Source organism: Scomber scombrus, chromosome 22 (assembly GCF_963691925.1).
Source record: "Scomber scombrus chromosome 22, fScoSco1.1, whole genome shotgun sequence".
NCBI classification, from domain to species: Eukaryota; Metazoa; Chordata; class Actinopteri; order Scombriformes; family Scombridae; genus Scomber; species Scomber scombrus.
This window is the reverse complement of record NC_084991.1, coordinates 7,221,779-7,241,870: the sequence shown is the minus strand read 5'-3', so window position 1 is coordinate 7,241,870 and position 20,092 is coordinate 7,221,779. Positions and strand designations below refer to the sequence as shown.

The 20,092-nt window shown below is 40.6% G+C and overlaps 1 protein-coding gene across 1 annotated transcript in view; it reads left to right on the top strand.

Annotated features, from left to right (window-relative positions):
- The window catches only part of LOC134004461 (mitogen-activated protein kinase 12-like), a 424,476-nt gene that overhangs the window by 382,047 nt on the left and 22,337 nt on the right, over nucleotides 1-20,092 (top strand). The window lies entirely within an intron of this gene.

The following is a 20,092-nucleotide window of genomic DNA, read 5'->3' as shown; positions in this document are numbered from 1 at the left end:
ATGTTATGTGTTTATGTAAAATAGAGTATCAGCTGTTATGAGTACTGGCTTTTTCACATCTCAAATATATCATATATATCAGTATTAATCTAAAGAAACTCTGTATCAGTCTCAGCCTAAAAAGTCTAAAAATCCTCATTCTTAAACAATGTATTTGTTTGAGATTTGATTTACTCAATTAAAAAAGTGACATTTTGTCTGTCTGGCCACCATAGCTCAAGGCCTGACTTGTTGGAAGAGATAAAGTTTATCAATGTTATTGCAGCCCATGCTGCTGCCTATAGCAGTCAATAAAACTGAAAATTACCAACAGCCCCTAGAATCATGTCACTCTACTAAGCCATGCAATTCTGATGACTGATTTGATTTCTGTACCCATCACTGAGACTGGGAGGCACCATTAAGCTCTCTGATAGACACCAAGCCTGGGATCAGAAAACAGTGCTACACATTTACAAGACGGCTGTGTCACTACTGTTTGGCTGTGATTCTTTACTCTGGAGGCAGAAGCCAAACTGAAGGAGAGCGCTGCCAACTGTTGTAAATGGGAAGTAGCTGAAGCCTGCTGAGAAAGTCACAAGATGACATCACATGCTAATTTGCATATCCATGACATCATAACGCAACTATTTGTCTTTTTTTATTTTTTATTAAAGTTTTAAAAAGTCAAGCCAAACTTAACTGAACTGGCTTTCATCATTAACCCATCATTAAAGTGTCTAATAGCTAGTGAGCAGTCAAACAGTGGTGGAGGAATTACAGACTATAACATCTAGTTTCAGATTCACCGACATTTCCAAAAAAGTTTCTCTTTTTAGGAAGAGAAAGTGGTCAGCACTAATATTAGTTAAACCAAATGTTTACATTCTGTGAAACGACATCCTCTGATACCTTCAAGAGAGAAAACAACTTCAGCAGTGTTTGATAAGCGTTTCACTTACATGCAGAAAATAATTATGTCAGAACAGATGTTATATTTTTTAGGTGGTACACATATCACTGAAGCAAATCCCTTTGAATTCAAACCAAAATGTAGCTACTCATGCTTAGTTTTTGCCAAGTTCTTCCTTTTTGAGTTGCAATGGTTTTTCTTTTGTGTGTCCTTATTTACATGACTATAATACCTTTATGCACACACACACGCGCACACACACACACACACACACACACACACACACACACACACACACACATCCCTCGCCTCATTACGAATATGAGAGAGAGTGCAATGCTGAGCAGATGCTCCTCAGTATGTATCCAATCTTACACCTTTGAATAAAGCCTGCTGAAGAAAACCAACACTTCAGGAAGCAACTGCAGACTGTGCGAGTGTGCTGATACCCCGAGTGCTTTCATGAAGAGGATGTTAGGACATTTTTCTCATGGTTTTTAGTCTTGTCTTCTGTCTCTTTAAAAAAAAACAGGAAATCTAACTCAAAATTATCCATATGAAAAGTTGTGGTAGATCAGAAATTTACAAGAGCAAAACTCTGACGTCCAAGTGCAAGTGAATGCAGCAGGAGATGAAGCTCCCTGTAGACTCCTAGCTTCTACCAGAGCCATGAATGCTGCCACTAGCCGTCCCTGCAGCGGGCAGCAGCTCCATTTTCTCCAGGCCCCCGGCAGCTTTCTGTGCAGCATTACTCAGTCCTGGTTCCTGCTAAATGTGTGTGTACGGTTGCCAACTTCCATTAAAGAAATACAGAACGGCCGCAGATGGATAGTAGCTGGATTGGTTTGTTGAAGGGTGTTTTTGTTTAGTAATAGTAGTACATTAAAGCCAAATAAGTTTTTTAAAAGTTTAAAAAGCACTAAAATCACTCGCTCCGATCCCCAAACAAAAAGCTCCATTAGTCAGCAGTGCAGAACCAGTTCATTCGAGGCTTACCTGAGAGTTTGCACTTCCACCACTTTTTCTAATTTAAGTTCAGAGAAAAGTTTTTGCTGTTTAATCAGCGTTATTGGATCAACACTGGATGTCTTGGAACAATGGTAATGCCATGTGTGGCTTCAAAGAGTATAATAACATAATTGGCGCTACCTAGGAGCTAATTTAAACTCTTAAAGTCTGTGTAAAGTAAAAATAAATATGTGTTCTGAGTTTGACATACCACAGAAAAGTGTGTTGTTAGCCACCCTGCCAAATTTCAATGATTTAAAAAATCGCCAAATATATGAAATTAGGCTTCAAAGTTGTGTAAAAGTCTGCCTATTTCTCTTCTCCCAAACCCTGTGGGAGTGACCGCCGAGTTCGCTGAAACCCCGCCCCCTACCAAGTGTCACCTGTCAATCAAAGTCACCACCTCTACCAGAAACATGGACGCTAGGTCTGAGAGCTTTCTGCTGCTAACTCAGCTGCTAACTCGGCGGCTAACTCAGCTGCAAGCTCGGCGGCAAGCTCGGTGGCTAACTCAGCTAACTGGCTAACTGTAGACTGTAGTAGTAGTATCGTGCGCTGAATGTATTTAACCTCTACAGCAGCAGGGGCGGGTTTATGCTCCGGTGTGTAACCGTGCTATTGTGTAACCGTGCTATTGGTTACACATTACACCTATTTAATGTGTTTAGAAGAAAATGTCTGAATTCACTTTACAGTCTTTAAAGAAAGCTTGCATTGATAAAAATTACTGATCACTTGGAATGCGAATTTGAACATTCAACACTCAGTCTTAAGTTGTAGACAATTATTTACTCTCTGAATCTTGAAAGAGACACTTGTAAAAATGAAGAGGAAGGGTGACATCAGCAGGGTTTTTTTCTACCAAAGAGGAAACTAATGAACAGAGGGACACATCCGAAGAACTGGTGATAGAGAGAGAGCAACAGGTGTGAGAAGGTACAATGACGAGGTAAAGAGGGAGAACATCACAGAGGTGAAAAAAATGTCTTCAGATTTGGAAATAAAACATATTGATTACAATGTCACCTTTATATATTTATATTCAGTAATTTACTCGTGCTACAGTGATATGCTCTTGAGTCAAAATATCTTCATTTTGGGTTTTTCCAAGCACATATTGATAGATTTTTTAAATATAATTATATCTCTGAATAAGTCTCTATGCCAACCTATTGCCACCCCATAAATATTCCTCTAGATCTGCCCCTGGCCCACTGAGTTAAATATTACTATAATTTAAGTGTCATACAGCTTCTCTAAGGAGTTGTTCACCAAGAACTAAGAGCTTAACCATTTTTAAAATATGCTGAAAATGTGTGTTGAAAATATGTGATATTATACCTTGGTTGTTAACGTGTTAGCAGAGCTACCTTCTATCTCAACTAGAGATGGCCCGTTTGCGAATGAATCAGTTCAAACGAACGACTCTTTAAAACGAACGAACTGACCTGATTCCCCGTTTCACTTCTCTCTCGTTCTTTCGTTCGCTATGTTCACTGTTAAGTTATCAGAGTGGTGAAGAGGGACTGAGAAAGCCAGCCAAGTGTAGGTTGTCTGTTGAGTCACTCGCTCTCAAGTTGCGTTCACAGACACTCAGGAAAGATACTGTTCTGTTGAAGCACCCTATTTCGGGGTGTTAGCGAATGTTAAGCTAAATGCTAGCTTTCCTGAGTGTCTTTGAACGAATCTTGAGAGCGAATCACTGACTGAACGAGACCGACTGAGATGAATGAACGGAGCGACTGACTGAACGAGACCGACAGGAGAGATATGAACGGACCTTATTATTAGTACCTTAGTATCTGGGCATAATCTCTCCTTTTTAATAACACACATAACAGTAACGTGGCCCAGTTCGTTACAATATATCTGCCAAGCTTTTAAACATGTTTGTCAGCATATTGGGTCTTTATTTCTTTATTTAGTAGCCCTTGCTAAGAGTGAACAAAAAAATGAAGACAATAAATTAGCTGATTTAGCCGGAGTCTACTCTCTGTTTACCTTCAATACATGTAAATTTAATGTGAAGGTGTAAACACATTAGCCACTGTTGTATTGTACATAATCATGAAGTTGCAGCTATGTATTTACTTTGAACTACTGTGTTGTGTTGACCGTTAGCACGATCGTTTGAGAACGAGGAGCTGAGAACCATGCATTATGATTCACCGTTAAACAACGTTGTACTGGAAATACGACTGAACGAACTAATGAACGAACTATATGAACCGATTCTTCCAGCTGAACTGACCGACGGGATCTGAATCTCGACAACGAATCATGAAATCCATCACTAATCTCAACCTACCGAGATAAAGATACAGATTTTTTAATACTTTTTTCTAAATTCCTTTCCTAAGTTATCAGTTACTACTAGCACAAACACTGATTTACTAAATCTGGGTGCACCATTAAAATATCATAGTCTTTAAAAAAACCTTGGTGATGTATAAACTGGTTGCTAGGAAACATCTGTAGTGCTGTCCAGTCCAAGGCAATCAAAATCCTCTCATGACATGGTTTAAGACATAATGCTCTGCTTGAAATAATTATTTTAGCCTGGTTTGAATTTTCCACACACACACACACACACACAAATCCTCCAACTGGTAAAAAAAAAAAAAAAAGTCAGTACTCAATGTTTGTGCACTGGAGGCTTCAAGTTTCCACATCACACTTGTGTTGCATATTGGACCTTGATTAACTTCCAAACTGGTCCAATGAGCTCCTAGTGTATTTTGGCGTTTGTTGTTGTTGCTCATACTGTAGCACACAGACCCTTTATGGTTGGATTCATTCTTCCCTGTAGGCAGAGAAGCTTTCAGATAGTGCCCATCAGCAGAATTTTGTTTGGGAAGATGGCAGTCGGGATGGGCAAAACCTCCTCTGTTGCAATTTAGACTGATATGAGGTGTGTGTGTGTGTGTGTGTGTGTGTGTGTGTGTGTGTGTGTGTGTGTGTGTGTGTGTGTGTGTGTGTGTGTGTGTGTGTGTGTGTGTGTGTGTTCCCATCCACAGTGCCGTCTGAATATGATGATTCTCAGCAGTCAGGTGTGCTGTCAGAGTAAGATAGACGGCTCATTAGTGTTTCCTCACTCCAGGTTTTGTAATTAGCTGTCTGCACCTTGAGCTTGATGGTGTAATTGGTTCCTATGACTTTAGACTCATTAAAGTTGGCTATTTGAGAACTTGATTTGCACTGTGTCCTTCACTGTGACTGAAAAGGAAATATCCGAGCTATCCGGAGCTAACCAATCCTTCACTGATGTGCTCAGGCGCTCAGGCTAAGAAGAGGAAATCTAAAAAGCTTACTGGGGTCTGCCTTCTCTAACAGTCAGATCCAGTGCTGACCGGTCACAGGGCATTGTGTGGCTTTCATCTGTTACTGACAACTGTGACATTTTAAATCAATGCAGTATATCATTTATTTTTGGATGTGGATTTCACCACAGCCTGTCCACAGATTACATCTGCTCTACCAGATAAAGACTGAGTGCTTCTAAAACAAACCGGACTGAACTGATTTTGAAAGAGAGGCAGGTTACTGATATGTGAGAATGTTCATTTGCAATACCTCCTGTATATGTCTAGATTATATGATGCCACATGTCGCAACTTCAACATGAACGTATTAATAAGATGGGAAAATGGCAGAGATAATACTGTTGGTGCCATTGTTTGTCCAAATGAAAACACATTTCGCAGATGCTGCGTTGCTTCCTGTCCCCTTCCAATGATGAGGTGATATTTCCACTGGTCTTTCACTTATTCCACCATCTGCCATCACCAGAGCCTCTAAAAAGCTTTGGCTCTGTTAACTCTGGAAAAACGGTGCCCTCTTCCGAGATTTCCCTCCAAATCGCTCATTTAAATAATTTCTTTTACTTCAGTTCAAAGTTGTACAGACACTCTGTACATAGACTGTTGTTTGTTTTTTTTTTTACCATTGATTTGTTTAGGAATACAGGGGGGTGGTACAACAAGCTGTAAACACAACATATTATCACCTCATGAAGTTACTATGCCAGCAACAACATTAACATTCATTTGAAGACATGTTTCTGGCTATCTGGTGAATTAAAGTCTAACATTCACCCACCTTCTGGCTCTGTTTTGGTCTCCACCACCTCCTAAGGGCTGCTAAAAGCGCACTATATTTAGCTTACTTCGTCTTTCTGTCATTCAGTTCAGTAGATGTATCAGTTTTCTTTCTTGAGCTTGAAAACAAGCCAAAGGACGCAACAATTCTTAGATCTCATTACCTTCTGGGAGACCATGACTTACATGTTGGACCTCATAATCTTCAATTGATTTATTTGCTACTTATTTTTCTCCACTTTCTCATTCTTTCTTTTGTATTTGCGTTGTTATCCATAGGCCAGCACAGGGTGCTAATTGAGTAATTAGAACATGAATCTGTACAGCGGCTATAACAGATTGCTAAACATCTCAAGTGGCACCTGGAACATCTGGCATGTACATCAACTAATCAACAGCTCCCAGGGCCTTGAGACTGGAGCTCAGCGGGTTCTGCAGTCTGAAGGCTTGCTGTTACTCATATTTGGCATGTCATTGTACTAGCAAGCCAATGTGACAGCATTTCCCTTTTTTTGCTTTCCTCTTTCCCACAAGTGTAGCTGACGTTTAGCCAGCGTGGATAGGGAGCCACAGAGGTGCAGATGTGATGTAGAGTTTATTCATCACCGCCTCTGCTGCTCCTTCTTCTCCATCAGATATTCAGTTTTTCTCTCAGATTGCATGAACAGCAGCTGATGTAAGACCACAAGATCACACTTAGATACAGTGACATTTGATGCAACACAACAGGCCCAGTGGAGCAGATACGGCACAGTGCAGGCGGATTTAAATTTTACACCCATTTCTTAGAAACAGCATTGAAAATGCATGGACAAAATACTCTAATAGATATAGAAATACAATGACTTATTTTATTATTCATAAATGATCGTGGCATTCATGATCATGAAAGGTCAGCAGGCTAGAAAACTAGATTACCTAAATAGCTGTTAGCTAATATGGCTGGCTTGAACTGGAAAGGTCTGCTGCATTAAGTATCAAGGCCTGAGGCTTCATAATATTAGCTTTCTTCACACCGACATAAATCTTTTCACAATACTAATATTTGGATTATTGATACTCTCTCTTCTGTGTTCAATCCACTGTTATTCTATAAAAGAGTCGAGAAACTACCTTTTCCAGTAAAGTGTGATGTTACAGTCAATCACATTCTGCAAACTAAGGGTGCTTTCATACCTGTAGTTCAGTTAATTTGGTTAAAAGTGAGGTTTTTTTTTTGTTTTGGTCCGGTGTTCAGTCTGGCTTTTTACAAAAAAACCCAAGGAGTAAACGTGAAGTGATACAGGCTGACAGGTAACTCACTGATTGGACAGTTTTGGTGACTGGTCTGGTCTTGGTCCAGTTGTTTGATCTGCACCAAACTGTTGCAAACTTGACAGCTTCCCCACCAGCCCAAATGAATAGCACTAATAAGGGAAAAAGCACCAGTTGATTCTAACTGAACCAAACAGGTTAGGTGTGAAGGCACCCATGAACACACTTTTCAGTACTCTTTGCTTCTCTGCTGCTGTTCGCCCCACCTGAATAGCTCAGATACACATAGTTGGGTTTGTGAGTGAAGGAAAGAGAAGCATCACCTGCATGTGACTAATCAACAGAGTACTAAAAAGAAATGCTTCATGTTTGGCAAATCATTTGGTGGGGAAGAGTCTATCAAGTAAATTGTGACACTCAGTCCTCTCTATGTAATAGTAGTGATTAGGCCTGTCATGATAACTGCTTTTGTTGGACGATATATTGTCTCAAAAATAATCGTTATAAAAGACATTATTGTCATTTAAAGATCATTTTATACCACTGATATAATGATAGTATAATAACATAATAATGCAATGGGGGTCGGGGGTAGGATTGGAGAGTGGGTGCTACACTTCTGTAAAAACACAGACTGCCATTATGGACCGTGATAGAGTTACTTACCTTTAATTCCATATAAGCAGCGCTGCTTGCTTCTGCAGTCTCCACTCAGGACGTACACAGTGAGGAATGGAGGACACTACTTGCTTAGCCAATGTGATATGAATAGCCTCTTAGCTGCTAATGTGAAGTGTGGCAATATTGAGGTAAAAAAAATGATCAAGGTCATGTCCATGTATCATATGATAAGTCCATATATAGACATGATGAGGTTCATAATTATGTTATTGTACTTTCACAGTAAGCAGAAACAGCGCAACAAGAATATAAATCCGATATTCCTTTTACTTCTCTTCTGGGCTCCACCATCTCCTGAGAGAAATATCTGGCTTTTTAGCTTTAACTAGCACTTAGCCTTTATGTTCACTCGCTAGTTGCTATCTTTGTCTGTTGTTTGGTGCTGGCCAGGTAGCATTCAGTGGGTTTGTCATAACTTTTTCAAAGAAAACTGTTACTTTTTGCTGCTAGAAAGTTGCAGGCCAATCCAAAACAACAAGCTTAAAGACACTACAACTTGTCATATACTGTAGCTGTGGGATACTGATGAGTTCAGTGATAATTCTCTGTGGGTTTATCATTATAAGCAACAGCTGTCACATTGCACTTGTTTCTATTGTTAATATAATTTCAAGCTTCAACTAAAAAAGCAAATGAATCCACAGCTCCACCCACTGAGTCTCAACTCAACCGATGACATCATTTCTGCCTTTGTGAAATGTTTGCAGACCTAAATCTAACATGTTTTCACAGCTCTCTCTCTCTCTCTCTCTCTCTCTCTCTCTCTCTCTCTCTCTCTCTCTCTCTCTCTCTCTCTCTCTCTCTCTTTCTCTCTCTCTCTCTCTCTCTCTGTTTCCATTCCTCCTCTCTCCCCTCATATCTCCAGCTGTCGCCTGCTAGAATGTAAATGAGCCCTCAGCACAGAGCCTATGATGGTGTCAGCCCTCTCCTTAGTTTCTAGTCTCATTAGAAGCCTAGTATAGCTGACATTTACCCAGCCGCTGTGTTGACTAACTCTTCATGCGGGGCGCGCAGGGTCAAAACAATACACAGTAACTTCAACAATCTCGATTCCTTTGGAAGGAAGGTCGCCGGAGCCAACAAACAACCGGGTGTTGGCTAAAAAATCACCAAAATGCCAGCATAAAGCTTTGAAATGTAAAAAACTCCCTTTTAAATTACCCATGTGGTCTAATTTGAAGTGACGACGAGTAGGAAAAATTTGAAGCATCTCCATTTATTTGTGATGTTCTGTGTCCTTGCAGTATTGCGAGTGTGTTCTGTCAGCGCCTGTAAGATGCCAGTATTTCTGCGCTGATGACCAGCATGACAAATCCGGGCAGCTGGGCTAATTAAGATTCTGAATTAACAGCAAACGCTCCACATTTTTTCTTTTTAAGTGCTTGAATGGATCAAAAAAAGCAGAGATCTTCAAGGTCATTTTGCTCAATAGCCTACACATTTTTTACTCTTTTTACAATAATTTCTTCCCCTCAGTCTTCTCACTTGTAGTGTCAGGACACTGCACACCATCATCTTGAAGAGATAAGTCAAATTTGCTTTGATTTAGGTGAACAACAGCCGTCTCCTGAGCCCTACAGTAAGCTGGGTTGAACGGCTCTGTGAGTTTGAAATTAATAGGATGGCTATAGCTATTTCCTGACTCTTCCCTCCTCTCGGGACCCCGCAGCTCTGTTTTTCTGCGGTCCTCTCATCCTGTTACTAATGCCTGACTCTGTGTAACCCTTATCTCCATGCTCGCTACATGGCCTGATAGGGCTCTGTGTGTAAGCAATTAAAACGGCTTATTTGCCAGATAAGTGGGGGAGAGCGGTCAGATTGAAAGCCACAGGCTGCCAGTATCAGGTCTTTAGGTTACAGCCCCGGGTTAAATAGCCCGGGGGCGCAGAGTGAGCCAAACGAAGCATGCAGCTCAGCGCGAGTGTGTGCAGGGGATGAAACTCCGCCGGAGGGAAACACACACACACACAAGACACTGTGTGTTTTCCACATAACCAACATTCACCGAAATGAATATTTAAGCATTGTCATAAATAAAGATGAGTACATACATAGGGAGGATACCAATCTGTGTTCAGAAAGACTCCTCATATGTATGTGGAAGTAGATAGGTGAGTGCAGATTGAATTGAAAGAAATATTTATAATTTATGTCCATGTCTAATGAAAGAAACAAATTCTTTCTGAAGCAATTCATATCTGTACATCAAAGCCTGTTTCCTGATTTCCTGTTTCTGATTTACAACAGGCAGACAGGTGCAACACGATCACAAACATACTCCATTCAAGGACTAAAATACACAGAAACGCTTGCTTTGTCTGTATTGCAGTAAAAGTCATCAGTACACAGAGGTTAACTTGGCACTGTAATAGCCATATTGGAGGTGTTCAGCTCTGTGTTATAACTATTCTTTTAACCTAGTGAACTTTTTACTTTGCAGCATTTTTAAATAGTGCCCTTTTTCTCTGTGTGTAATGTATGCAGCATGTAGAACCACAAAAACTCACACACAGAGCAAAAAATGTACTTCAAAAGCAGCTGGAATTGAAACAATACCTTGCCTTTGATTTGGACGTGTAAATGCAGTATGGTGTTAGTTCAGGCAGAGCACTGGCATTTGCTGATTGGCGTCCGCTGTCTCATTCATGTTTCACAATCACAGACTCATTCATCAGCTGCTTGGCTACCAGCTGACCAGCTGGATGGTCCAACCAAAGTCCAACCTGTGGAGAGCAGCGCCGCCATTATAACATGTCACTCACAGTAACTCTGCAGATTGTTGGACTTGAGCTCTCTTTACTTGCTAATCTTATACTATATGTGGGCTGAGTCCACGCGTTCGTTTAATAAAGCAATAGGAGAAGATATTTGGTCTCAATACGCTATTTTATATAGCAGTAAATGAATAAAGCATACAGAGCTCTGGGTCGAGATCTTCCTATCCCTGATGAACAACAGAGTGTGTCAGTTCACGAAGTCTGACTGACTATGCTTTCTCTGACCCAGACTTATATACAATACAGAATGTTTATGCAATGTGTGAGGTGTTGTCTTCTCCCTATTGGCTGTTGATCTGACTCCATCCTCCACCTTCTCACATTCCAGGATATGTGACTTCCATATGACCCCCTTAAGCAACGTCCGGTGTAGTGTGATAGTTCCCATCTCTGAAACTACAGAATCACAAGACATTCTGTATCTATGGCTACAGAGCGGTAGCCCCCCTTTTGTTTCATATCTTCTTTACCTTCAGAGATAACTACTTCCTTATCATCATTACTGATAGACGCTCTGTTCTGACTTTAAGGGTTACTTCTGCAACGTGATAACCATGTCTTACAAAAGGTCAACTGTCTTCAGTACTTTTCCCCTGTCATCTTGGGTGCATTCATATTACACAACACACTTAATGCTTTCAAACTGTAACGTAATTAATCCCTTTAGCTGATACTTTAGCATTTGTCAATTCATAGCATATATCTACAAGATACACTCAATGCCAATGTTGTTTGTGTTCCTTCCACCAAGAGGATGACAAGATGGGACAGAGTTGGGGTCAACGAAAAATGAAAACTGTGCCAATGTGGCAACATTTTGTATTCAAAACCGACAGAAGAGGTGAGGCGAAAATAAGACAATGTGTAACCACTGCGTGAAAAAAGTCAAGGCAAAAGGTGGTGATACATCTAATTTGAAATCCCACCTGTGAAAATACCATGCTTCCATTGCTGCACAGGTGGGCCCCACAGTGAAAGGGGGAGAGTCTTCTGGGCCAACTTCAACACAACTTTTCATAGAAGGAGGGCTCGCTATACCAAGGGCTAGAAATACAAACGAGACGGTGCTAGGAGTTCACTCAGGCGGTCACATTCATTTTTAAAGAGATGGTGTCTTTCAATACAGTGGAAAAACCATCTTTTAAATCACTGCTCGAGACACTCGACCGTCAGTATGATGCACCAGGTCAGAAGTATTTTTCTCAAGTACCCATGCCTGAGATGTACAATAGACTAAGAAACAACAAGTTTTGATCTTGGCTGGCAACTACTTTGCTCTGATGACGGTCAAGTATTGATATGACACTGTATATGTTGCTAACGGTTCTTTTCATCAACAAAGAATGGAAGATATCAAAGGTATCAAAGTGCCTCCAAGCAATCTTCTTCCCAGAGGAACGAACAGCAGAAAACGTGGCTGACGCACTTGAGGAGGCCCTGATTGACTGCCAACTGGATCAGATCAAACCGTCAGCAATAACAACGGACAACGCAGCCAATATTGTAGCTGCAAGCAGAACATTGGACTGGCAATAGCTAAATTGTTTCATGCATAATCTCAATCTAGCCAAGACCGACGCACTCTGACACAAAGGGCAATGCACAGAACGAGTCTTGGAGAGCAGATAAAAAGGACCTGAGAAAAGGGCAGCAAGACCTTTGTCTACTGGAACGCTTTCTAACTGCGGTAAGTTATCAAGTTCAATGAGTAATGAGTGCATAATAAACTTGATTGAGCCTACAATAAGTATTGCTGTTAAGCCTTTTCCAATTAGACCTCAACTAGGACCAAGGCCTTTTACTAATTTATTGGGGGTCAAAACAAAAAATGATGCAGCAAATTCTGAAGCAAAGCGCCGCAAACTGGCACGTTCAAAATGTTGACTGACATCCATGTCCTTCTCACTTAATCTCATGGACTCCATCATCAAAGCCTTCAAGCCACTCAATCAATTTACTGACATTCTCTCAGGGGAGAAATACATCACCACATCATCTCTTCTCCCAGTGCTACAACTCATCTAGAATGAGATTTTGGTTGGTTGGCAGATGAGTGACAGCCCTCACCAACCATTTGAAAGGAGTCAAAATATCGACAATGACTCAAGTAGAACTTTCATATTCCTACACATGCCGCACACTGTATTACACCGCAGATCAGCTGTTGATGTTTTTTAGGTGGGCCTTTTTTTAGGTTGCTAAAATTAATTTAGCTGCTGGCTTCTTCTACATTGCATAGCTTCTGTGCCTGCTTCTTCAAACTTGGAGTATGCCCAAATCTACTGCAGGTAATGCACTAACCATGGATAAGCCTATGTAGTAGAAGCTAGGATAACCACGCTTATGTTAACATCATTGTCTTCTCTACATAAGCCTGCGGCTAGTTAGCAACAATTTGTTCAGGCATTCTAAGGTGACTTCTCAAGTGTCTTTTGTGTTGTGTCACAGTAACCTCAAACTGGCAGTGTCTATTATGTTCTACCCATCTAGTCTTTTTTATTCCCTTGCTCTATTCTTCTCAGTCTAGATACATGCTGTCTAATTTGATAAAGAAGCAGACTAATGATCAGAGTCAGAATAAATACAATAGATGACACCAGAATATTATGTCATACTAAAATAAAATAAAAAGTTGCAACAATATAAAAGAGTATTGTTGAAAGGCATTTTGAAAGAATACATCACTTACTGAGGAAGAGGCTTGCAAGGCAAAAGATGTGTTAAAGGTACAATGACTGGGTCTGGGTAAACTACGGATAGAAACAAATCTACGACATCAGATAGTTTTCTTGCTCTAATAACATTACAAATCAATCTAGCTGTTTCAACAAACTCGCTTTTCCTTGAGCTCAGTCAATTATCTAGTGGACCTCTGAGCATAACTGCATCAGATGTGTTTGCCAGGAGAAAAACATGACACGAAAAAATGTAAAGATTGGAAAAAAGAAGAGCGAAGCAACGGCCAAAGTCTGCTTTCAGAAAACGATGTGACAGAGAAACAGAGATGGAGAAGACTTCGACCTTGGCCGTGACCTGAACAAACTGTAATGAGTTCTGAACTTGTGCCTCAGCTCAGTATTGTTGTGGTTTTTCAGAGTGCTGAGAGCTGGTAAACAGGATATTGAGTCCCAGATGGGTCTGGCTCACATCATGAAAGTACTGTAGGCCCACAGCTTTGCACGAACCGTCGAAGCCATCGAAATGAAACGGAGGGGTGGAAGAGAAGAGAGAGAGGGAAAGAAAGATGTTTCCGCTGTCCAAAATGTGTGTTGTCGTGTTTGTTGGGAGGCTTTCGGAGGCTAGAGTTATCCTGCGTGACGGGCACATGTTTATAAGCCACTGGGCCACACATGGAGCATCACTAAGACGTCGCCGAAGAGATAAAACGGCCACACACGGGGGGAAAAACCTGGACACAGACCAGCGGATCTCTGTTTTCTCTCACTCTTCTTCTGTCTCTCCCCCCTTCTTTCGTCCTCGTTTTCTCCCTCTGCATGAAACAGGATCACAGTCAACTGGAGGACTTTTGGATGAGGGGGAGGATGGCATGAAACTACCAGAACAGGTCCTTCCCAACAGAGGAGGATTCTAGGACAGCAAAAGAAGGAATAAAATATAGACCCTCAAAACCTGTGCTAGCCTTTTAAAACATAAAGGTTTAATTTGAGGAGACAGAGCAGCGCTGTACTCTACATTAACTTACACTGTCCTGCTGTTCACAGCTGCAACACGAAACATGTAACTCCTGTTAGAGCAATTTAAAGTCATTTCTGTTTTTTTCACCATTTTACTGCTTGTTGTAAAGCTAAACGATCTTTGCTTTGTAGGCGAGATAGTTGCTGAAAAGGGTCACTGGATCAATGAAAAGGTTAATGAAATATTCCAAATTCCTCAACCTTCTTTTGGATGTTTTAGCCACCACACCAATGTCATTTCTGTATCTGGGGAGGTGAGAACACCCTTGTGTGCCCTTCATGTAGCAAGGTGAAAAAACTAAAGGAACGGGTGCTTGAAAGGTGTCTGACTTTTATGTGGTAGACTGTACAGTAGGTGAGGTCCTGTCACACACTCCTAATTATGTCTCTTCTAATTAACCTTAATCTCTACATTAACCACACCGTAACTGCCAGGAGCAGATATCATAGAAAGAAAGACATTCAAAATCAGGCACCCAATCCAGTACAATATCATTGCTCTCATCTAGCAAAAGGGTTTCAAACTATATGAACGATCAGAACTAGGTTTTAAACTAAGCACCAGATATTTGAAAGTGGCAACAGAAGATAACAAGATCTGTGATCTATTGTTTCTACCATTTGCATTTTAAAACTGTGTGCCTGCACAACATAATAAACACTAAGCATGGTGTGCGAACTGTGAATCGAACCAGTGTAGCGAGAAAATCTCAATGTGAGCTCATTTTCAGATAGGCTGCTACATTTTTTATTAATGCTGACTGCTCAAGATGGATCCTGATTGTTCTCTCCTGCTGATGATCCTGCCCAACGCACCAACTAATGAAAAAAAACGAAACAAATTTTGTCGACACAGTCGGCCATACTTTTATTATTTACATCTTATATATTTCTGCAACTGCAATAGTCAGTCACATATTTGCAACATGATCATTTTGTCAGTATTTCAGTCTAATTCTACCACTACATGATAGGATTTGAACCATCAACCTCCAGGTCACAATGTGTTTACAGAAATGTGGGAAGAGAAAGTCAAAGGTGGTGGCGACAGAGAGCCTGCAGCAGCAAAATATGAAAAATAGTGAAAGGAGCATTTAAATTAAATCCCTGACAAACTGTCAGCAAGGAAAAATCTAATCATAAGAAGAAGCTTTTTAATAATTTATTTTCTATTCTTCTATTTTCTATTCTACAACACTCTTCATGGTGTTGTATATCTCGTTAATTTGATTCAGATTTTAAAGGCTCAAGATGATGGTTACATGGTGTGTTGTGCCAACCATATGTAACATAGTAAGAAGACAATGACATCCATCAAGAAATATGTGCAACATAAATTGCAACAGTAGAACAGTCACCTAAAAGGCATCTTATTTACAAAATTTAACAAAATAATTTTAAACATAGATGAACAGTTGAAATGATTCTGAGCCTGTCTGTTATTTAAGCTCCTGTTTAAAGCTGCAATAACATATTTTCTGCCACTTGGGGGCAGCAGAAACAAGCTGTGAATATAACTGACAAGTTAACATCTTTTAAGTGGATCTAGTGAACTGGTTAGCAAACATTTGCTTATTTTACACATACGGTAGAACAACATTAGCATTCATTTTTCTGGACTCCTGACAAATAAGTCCAACGTTCACTGTCCTTTTCAGTCTTTTTTTTTGTTGCTTTTTTGCTATTTAGCACTTTGCTGCTAGCATTTTTAAAAAAAATTTTAGAAATGTTTCTGCCTTTATAAGACCAAAAAGCTGTCAGGTCAGGTGATAAATCTTCACGGGTTCATCACTATGAGCGACTGCTTTCATAAAGATATCGTCATCCATTGTTCATATTGAACAATATTGATAATATACCTATACAGTACACAGGCAGCTTTCCTCACCACATCTCCATGAACTGATCTTCCAACCTTCAATCTGATCTTTTGAAGGTCACCAGCAGCCAGCCGAGGCAAACCACAGTCATCTATATTGTTTAATCTGCAAAATTCATGCTCAAGCGTATAAACAGGAGCTATATAAGTGAAGTTTATAGTTGCACATTATGAGTTTAGTTTCTCTACTTTCTAGAAGCTTACCCCAGAAGCCAATAATTCTCTTTTTAACTGCAGCACAGTGGGTATCTTCCCAGCTCCCCTTATACCATATCATTACAGGCTGTCATCTTAACTTTTAAGATATAGCTATGGGCATTTCAAGTGTAGCTTTCCCAGTTTATGAAGTTTTATGACCAACCTATCCAAAGGTAATAAACTGCTATCTAGAGGTAAACACATCTCTACATTTACTAATGAGGACTGTGTTGTTGTTTTTCCTGAAGTATTCCTAACTGTCCTGAACTTTTTAAAGCACTCAGCGAATTTCCAAAGAGAAATACTCATAAAAAGCCCCTGGGCACCCACAAAAACAGACTAATTCAAAGCAAAGACCCCCCCCATTGCCACTGTGTTGAATATCACAGCTGTTCAGAGGCTGAACTAAGTCGGCCTGGTTGGCGAGGAGCAGCCGACCATGAAGCCTGGGTGTCATCTCTTGGATCAATGGCGAGGCAGCGTGAGGACGGGGTCACATGACCCGCCAAAAAAAGGTGACATTGGCTGATCTGCTGGCGCTGGCCAGACACTCGGCACCAGGTCGCCCAGCTGGAGGAGGACCAGCGTGACCTGAGGTGGTCGGCCCCAGAGCTTTAAACCTGATCATTCACGGTGGAGGAGCTGCTAATGCCTTCAGCTAACTGGGGACTGCCAGCTCTGTTAGAGGAATAAACAGCTACTGGATGCTAGAAGTTGCCAGATGACGTCATTGTGATTTGTTGCATCCCTGTGCTCTATGCTGAGAGACAATAATACTTTAATTAACATTTTTTTGATTAGACAAGCAAATTGTGCACATTTATTTATACCAGCATGAAGTATTTTAGGAGTTGAAGCATTAACATTGTTCCTCATGGTCTAAAAAAAAAAAGCAACTAGATTTGTTCCAAGAAATATTTTTACCAAGGGGCCTGTAGAGTAGAGATACAATTATGAAGTGGGCCGCAGTGATTGGAAATTGAATTTGACAAACAATGCAGAGTTAATGCAGAGTTAGATTATAGGCAAGCAACCACAGTTTTTTCTATGTATGTGATGTTTGACTAAATGTCAGGGGAACGTTACAATAAGAGCTAAAGGAGAAAATCTGTCATAACATGCTCTGTTACTAATAGAAAATGCTGCTGTATGTAGCTATATTACCTGCTGAACATTACTGACATTTTCATTTGTAGTTTTTTCCATTTAAGTTCAGACACAGACTTTGGACGTCAGAGTGCTCCACCTTTCAAAAGGTAGGAAATAAACTACAGTGTACGTGTAAGTTCCAGGCTACATCTCGTCCATCTTCAGTAATTTCTTGGTGTTCATCTGTTTTTTTTTTTTCCCAGTGCTGTGAGATGGAGGTGGAAGTGTCTGAATCAGCCCAATCTGAAGCTCCTGCCACACTGTGTCACTGCATTTCATCATCAGACGGCTCACTCGATTATTTGCTTCAGGTGAGCTGACAGCCCGACTCCGTGCAGGAGGTCCAATCAGTAAATCAATATTAAAATTAGCTCATTTCCAAACAGCAGTTCTGGTAGATATACTGACATTATTTATAGTGGTGATCATCCTGCCACACCTAACCCAACACATAATGTAAGCTGCATGAAAATATGAATGTATTGACTTTGGAGTTTCCACCAAGATAATAAGGTCACCTAGCAGGAGTAACCATGACAAGATTCCCAATAAATAACTTGTCTTATTGTTAGTGACTGCACACTGTTAACACAGTCTGATCTCCCTCTGCTCAGCTTCATTATAATGCTCCATCAAAGGAGGTGACACTTGGGAGAACTCCACTCATCACGCTTATAATCACCTCAGATCAGTTTGAATATAGCTTCATTTTAAGTGGCAAATACAACCCAGGGAGAATTTCACAACTTTGCACATACTGGGGTAAAAAAGTCGTATGAAATATTACTGGTTTATAGATCAAGTTTTCTAAAGATGAGCATACAGTGGAATCAAGTTCAGTTGAAGCCTCACTGCACTGTGAGCACATCAGAAAATGGCACTGCAAGAAAACAGTTGCAATGCAAATCAGACCACAGTGAAAGCAGGGGAAATAGTCTCAGGTGTTTTTTCCTCCCCTCCTGTGAGAAAAGTCAGATTTTCCAGAATAAATTACAGATGAACAGAACGCATAAATGAATATTTTTGTTTGGCATTTCTCTCTTGTAGGAGCAGGGCGGGTGACTGACAGTTAAAGCAGGCCTGTACTCGTTATTGCAGTTATTATTTGGGTCTTGATTAGATATTGATGCGGGGCTGATGGTCAACAAATCAAACACTTTGCAGTGGCTGGTGAGGTCTCTGCACCTGATCGTGCGCACTCACCGGCGGTTGAAACAACTCTCAACAGCCCACGAAAGAGGGCAGAAAAAGACTGTCGGGGGATGTTTGAATGGCTCTTACCTGTAATTGTCCCACTCCCTTCCCGCACCTTAACGCCCTTTTAAACCATCGGTGGGGCCGCTGCTACAATCCAGTGGTGTGTCTGTGATGTGGAGACATTTGCGTCCTGGATTGGCGAAGAAGAAGAAAAAAACGGGAGTGGTGGTGGCTTTCCGGATGAAATGAAACAGCTTTATGAGAATCAGACAGGATTATTCGTCTTCTAGCGCATCAGTTTGGGCATCTCATCCGCAGCAAAGCCGAAACTGTCCTGGATCCAAACCTCCTCTGTCTTTTTATTCCGATAGTCCAGAACCGACCAGCAGCCTATAAGACTCGGGCGGGTGTTATGGTGTACATGCGTCCTGATGGTGCGTCTCTCGTGGCTGACAGTCCCTCAGAGAATCAGATCACACACTTCTAAATGATTATCTTCATTTCTCAAAAGTGAGGATGATCCAAATCAATCACTTCTGCCTCCAGCTTCTGCTCCGCCGTGTCTCCTCTCAGTATGACAGCTCCGTTCTGCGCGCACTAACTTTTATGGAGACTCCGAGAGCGCACAGCGCACCGTCGCTGCTGCCGCTGCTCTGCTGGTAACGTGTCACAGTAATCGGATTACAATTATCAGTGGACGTCAAATTTAGGTTACATTCTTCAGATTTGATTTGAATTTTGTTGCGACCCACCCGAAAAGAGAGGCAATGCTTTTATCGCCTCCAAATGAATATAAAAAAGATAATCAATAAGTATCTTATTATTGAGATGAGGACAAGCAGCAAAACAAGGAGTTGTCATACATTCAAACTAAATATATATATATTTTTTTTAAATCACTCATTTTGGTCATGAAAAATCAAACACTAAAACAACAAATTACTACTATTGCATTTGAATAATTTAATTTAGCAGTGATTATTTCCCACCAAGACACCAACATTCACACCAAAAGCTATAAATTCACAAAACTATGCTACCTATTTCCATCTTCTACCACCTCTCATGATCTGTAAGCACATTTTCTCCTTTAATGAGGCTGTAATTGGGAGGATGTTCACAGTTTAGTGAACCTCAAACATCCTCTGCGTGTCCTCTCCTATCAAAAGTTGTCCAGTAGTGCCATCATGTGGATATTTTATGTATTTCACTCACTTTCTTCACCCCAGAAGAGACAAGAAATACTGGACAAAAAAAATGTGATT